We start from the raw sequence: 5,480 nt of genomic DNA on the forward strand, positions 1-5,480 counted from the left end.
GGTTTTTAATTGCAGGTGGAATGTAATCAGCTGTCTTCTACTCTTGTAGCCATGCTTTCCATAATCGTTGGTCAGAAATGCTGAGTTCTGATATGGTTCTTACTGAGATATATATATATGGAATACAGTCAAGTTGGTAACATTGTTAGGCTCGTCCATGTCCTACCCCCTCCCCCTGGCCCCTCCTTGTTGAGGTATATAGGTCATGCATTGTGGAGTTAGCCCACAGTTATGGGTAGGAGAAATGTCTCTGCGTATCATGACCCAACGTGTGGCTCTGACATTCTTTCCACCCCCTGTTCCGCAAAATTTTCCTGAGTCATGTTGGGTTTATTTTGGGTCTGCTTCAGTGATGAGGTGTTGGGAGCCACAGTGTCTCTGGATATCTGATTTGGTTGAGTTGATTATTCTCTGTGTTGATCTCCTTCACCCTTGTGTGGGTATCTAGTTCACCAAGAAAACAGTACCCTTGCTTGTTTCGTCAATTATTCTTAGTTTCAGCTGGGGCCCTTTTGAGGTATGATGGGGTGGTTCTCTCCTTAGGATCTGCATCTGTCTGAAGAAGAGAATCATATTCTCCAATGGAAAGTAAAGTTAGCACCAGACAAATGGGATAACCCTTATTTCTTTTTATAGAGAATTTAATAGGTATAGGCCCTCTTGTAGCCCACAATTGGCAGTAGCTTGGTAAGGGAGAGCAGGCTCATGTTTGGATATGGTTCTGACTTGTTTCCCAGCTCTAGCTATGGGTCATGTTCCACTGAGCAGATCAGTTAAGAGCAGTTGGTTTCCCACCATGGCTGTGCACCACTATTACACTTGTGTGAGCATCACAACAGGTTGTTTGCTGCTAAGTAGGTTAGACTATGAGTTGCTTGGACAGATATTGGTCATTTTCCCCCAGTCGCCCATGTAGCACCTTCTGGCACTAGATACGCTGACTGTGTGAGGACTGACTCTCTTCCAGCTTCCAGCCATGCCATTCCATTTTACATGTCAACCGTTTATGGTGTCTTCAGCAGTAGGGTCTTACCACTAACCTTTGGTGGATCATCAAGTACTCTGACAGAAATCTGTCTTTGGTTTAGGAAACCTTGTAGGTCTCTCTGATCTAAAGCTCATTGTGGATGATAGCCACCTGCTGGTACTGGGACATACAGGTCAGTGCCCACTTAGAGGAGTGTAGGGAGCCAATGCAGACGCCATTACAAAATGGCGCTGGCTTCCTGCCAGTCTTTAAGTAAACAATTCCACTGCAGGGGGCTAATGCAGACGCCATTACAAAATGGCGCTAGCTTCCTGCCAGTCTTGAGGTAAACAATTCCTTATTTGGGCAGCACCTTGTCCTGAGCCTATCCCGTGGCTCCTGTTTGGGTGGGTAAGCCTATGGCAGCCAATCAGCAGGCGCCCCATAGTATTCTGCCCTATAAAAGCAGCTACACTCCTGCACCCCTTGCCCCTCGCCATCAGCTTTCCTGTTAACCAAGAGGCTCTCCAATAAAGTGTGATCAAGAAGGATCTTCGTTTGCTGGTCGTTCTTCTCCTGTTGGTCAGGGGGTTCGCCGCAAAGTGGTGCCGAAACCCGGGACGCCGGGTGCTTTGTGGTCACCGGGCGAGGGGCTGAAGAGGATCCAGAACTTGACACACGGAGAGGAAGACGTCGGTAAGGAAGACGTCCGTAAGTCATCCCCAGTCATAATGTTTTTTCACTTAGATCCCTACCTGATCCTTCTTATTTTCATTCCTGTGTGGTTTATTGTCCTTATCTTTTGCTGTGAGCGCAACATGGGCAATTCTCAAGAAAACCACATGGAACTTATTAGAAGGGGACGAGAAATTCTCGCAAGACATCAGGATAGCCTTTCTGAGTCAGATTCAAAGGGGGAGTCAAAAACTAGGCCTAGAAAAAGAAAAAAAAATAAAAAAGAAGGGATTAAACAAAGAAAAAGGTTTACAAGATGAGCTCAGAGAAACAGGTAAAATCTATAATTGCCCCCCCCCCCCCGAGGGGGAAAAAGGAGCCTTTAACAGGCTCTATCCTCCCATTAAGGAGCTTACACATTTAAATGTACTTAACACAGATGAGGAGGCTAGCTCCGATTCTACAGAGGAGGAAGAAGAAGAATTATTTAAAGGGGAAGAGGAAGGACTAAAGGAGGCCACCGCCTGTTACAAAAGGGAACAATATAGGTCCCCGCCTAGGCGCCCTCTGCTAACAAAGGGGCCTAAAGGCCAAGGGTGTGGTCCTTTACAGTCGATAGAGCCTTCTGCACCCCCACCCCATAACTCCCCTGGGGACACATGCCGCTTCATTAAAACAAAAACCTGGTCGCAGCTGGCTTCCGCTAGGAGGGGCTTCTATTATGGCTTCAAGAGAAAGAAGAAAAGAAAAAAAAAAAAAAAAGGAAAAAAACTCCTTGGGAGCCCGCACTCCAATATTTTCCACAGCTGGTAGCCCGACAGGCTTGTTTGGGGCTTAAATATTGATTAATACACTTTACAAAGTTGCCTGACAAACTTATCATTCCTTATACTAAGGAACAAGTAGAGGTCTTGTCTGGCACTGTGGATGACTGGAGCATTCTCATGTGCGCTTTCCCAAATGTCATAGATAATCATTATCCAAAGAGCCCTATTTTGTCTTTTGTTGAAAATAATTTGGTGTATTTTCCTAAAATCACTGCTCAAGAGCCTATTACATCAGCCCCTGCCATCTTTACTGATGGTTCAAAGTCTGGTCGTGGGGCCTACTTGGTACAGGGCTCGGAGCCTATTGTAAGAATGTTTAGACCTGATTCCCCACAAATTGTTGAATGCCTAATTGTTTTGGAGGTCTTTCGGACATTCTCTACTTCTTTTAACTTGTTCACGGATTCCCTATATGTAGCTAATGCGGTTGCTGGCCTAGAGATTGCCGCTTCGGTTCGCTCTGCTAGTATAGTGTCTAATATTCTTTTACAACTTAGTGCAGCGAACTTGCCCTTTTTATGTAACTCATATTCGGGTGCATTCGTTGCTGCCTGGCCCCTTATCACAGGCTAATGACCTCGTGGACCTGGCCACTAGGCTCGCCATGATTTCTCTGGAAGATACAAAAGCTTCAGCTACTGAATTCCATAGACTATATCATGTTCCTACAAACACCTTGAGAAAAAAATTTTCTATTTCTAGAAATGAAGCACGAGACATTGTAAAATCTTGTCAGTCTTGTGTCACCTTTCTACCCTCCCCACATGTGGGTGTTAACCCTCGGGGCCTACGTCCTGGAGACCTTTGGCAAATGGATGTAACACATCTTCCAGAGTTTGGGAAAGTAAAATACCTACATGTCTCAGTGGACACATGCTCAGGTATTATTTTTGCCTCACCATTGGCAGGTGAGAAGGTCTCTCATGTCAAAACTCACTGCCTAGAGGCCTGGGCTGCTTGGGGAAAGCCACACCGCCTAAAAACTGATAATGGCCCAGCGTACTCATCTGGTGGCTTTCAAGCCTTCTGTGCCCAAATGCAGGTTGCTCATACCACTGGCCTTCCTTACAACCCACAAGGTCAAGGTATAGTAGAAAGAGCCAATAAAAGTCTAAAAGCTCTTTTATTTAAACAAAAAGGGGGTATAGCAGAAAATGCAACTCCCAAGGAAAGAGTGTCTTTAGCCCTTTTTACCCTTAATTTTTTAATCTTGGATAATAATAATAAATCTGCAGCTGACAGGCACAGTCAACATGTGATTCAATCATCCAGTGAGATGGTGATGTGGAAGGATGTCTTAGATAATAAATGGAAAGGACCGGATCTTGTTATAATAAGATCCAGGGGAGCTGTTTGTGTTTTTCCACAGGAACAGGATTCCCCTCATTGGGTTCCAGCCCGGATGGTGAGGACAGTCAAGCGATCTCCGGAGGAGGGTCCAGGAGACAGTGATGTCCATCAGGGCGGAGGTGATGAAGGTCTTGTGGATAATCTTCCTCCTGTGCCTGGAATCCATTGAAGGAGAGCCACGTTGGGGTATTCTGTCAACCTTTCCCAAACCTATGCCGGTGCTCCATTCTGCCACGGTCTTCCCTCGCTTCTTTACAACTCCATTTTCAAAGTGGATTTTATGTGGGACAAATGGCAGCTGCACGGACTTTACACCCTTTGTACTGTTACAAGGAGGACTTGTAGCTTACAATAATGTGTCCAGGACCCTCCATATGGAGAATCAAGTGGAAGAGGGTGTTAATGACATTGGACATGGCTGTGGGAGGAATACTTCCTTTGCCCCTGCGCCGGTGTGTGTTCATCCACCGTTTCTGTTCGTTCTTAGTAACTTCTCTTTTAGTAATTACACCAATGCTTCCTGCTATCTGTCATTTTAAGGAAGGGGTAGGAGTGGGAATGTTCCTAGTGTGCTGCCTGGGAGGATGCGTACTTTGCCTCTGGTTGATTTGCTGCCTGCGAACCCAGACCAAGAGAGACAAGATGGTCATTTCTCAAGCGCTCGCTGCCTTGGAAAGTGGTTCCTCCCCCCAAATTTGGCTGTCAGCTTTAAAAGGCAAATAGCTCCCCTGGCCCTTGCACCCTCAAGGTCTCAGAGTACCCATTGCACGAGGATGGGCAGGGATCTGGTAGCTTTCATTTGACCGCCGCCTTTGCACTCTCAGGGGATCTGTCCCATTGCACTGAGGAAGGGGAGGTTGAACTTCTTCCCTTGATCGGTCAACACATCATGAGGTGCGGACCTGATCGGGAAGATGGCTATTTTTCTGAGCTATGCCATAAGTTAATAAAAAAGGGGGATCTGTAGGGAGCCAATGCAGACGCCATTACAAAATGGCGCTGGCTTCCTGCCAGTCTTGAGGTAAACAATTCCTTATTTGGGCAGCACCTTGTCCTGAGCCTATCCCGTGGCTCCTGTTTGGGTGGGTAAGCCTATGGCAGCCAATCAGCAGGCGCCCCATAGTATTCTGCCCTATAAAAGCAGCTACACTCCTGCACCCCTTGCCCCTCGCCATCAGCTTTCCTGTTAACCAAGAGGCTCTCCAATAAAGTGTGATCAAGAAGGATCTTCGTTTGCTGGTCGTTCTTCTCCTGCTGGTCAGGGGGTTCGCCGCAGAGGAGGAAGGAAAAGATAACTAATATAAAGGAGTTAGAGAGAAGAGAGAAGAGAGAAGAGAGAAGAGAGAAGAGAGAGAGAGAGAGAGAGAGAGAGAGAGAGAGAGAGAGAGAGAGAGAGAAGCTGTAGGAGATTAAGGTCAGTCTTCATCGTATCCTCTCCAGGGCCTTGTGGTTCAGGTTTTCCCTCAAAGGGACTGGTGAAGGTTCAACCATTTGGTCTGCCTTTTAAGATATAGAATTTTATTTATTTATTTATTTTATTTGCCATTTGGGTCTAGATTTGTGTCCCCCACCCTAACCCTTTCCTTCTCCTCCCTCCCCACCCATCCTGTTGTCTAGTCCTTGAGATGCTTGCTGGGTATGTTGACTTCTTGGGCAGATTC

Source organism: Jaculus jaculus, chromosome 4, assembly GCF_020740685.1.
Source record: "Jaculus jaculus isolate mJacJac1 chromosome 4, mJacJac1.mat.Y.cur, whole genome shotgun sequence".
NCBI lineage: Eukaryota > Metazoa > Chordata > Mammalia > Rodentia > Dipodidae > Jaculus > Jaculus jaculus.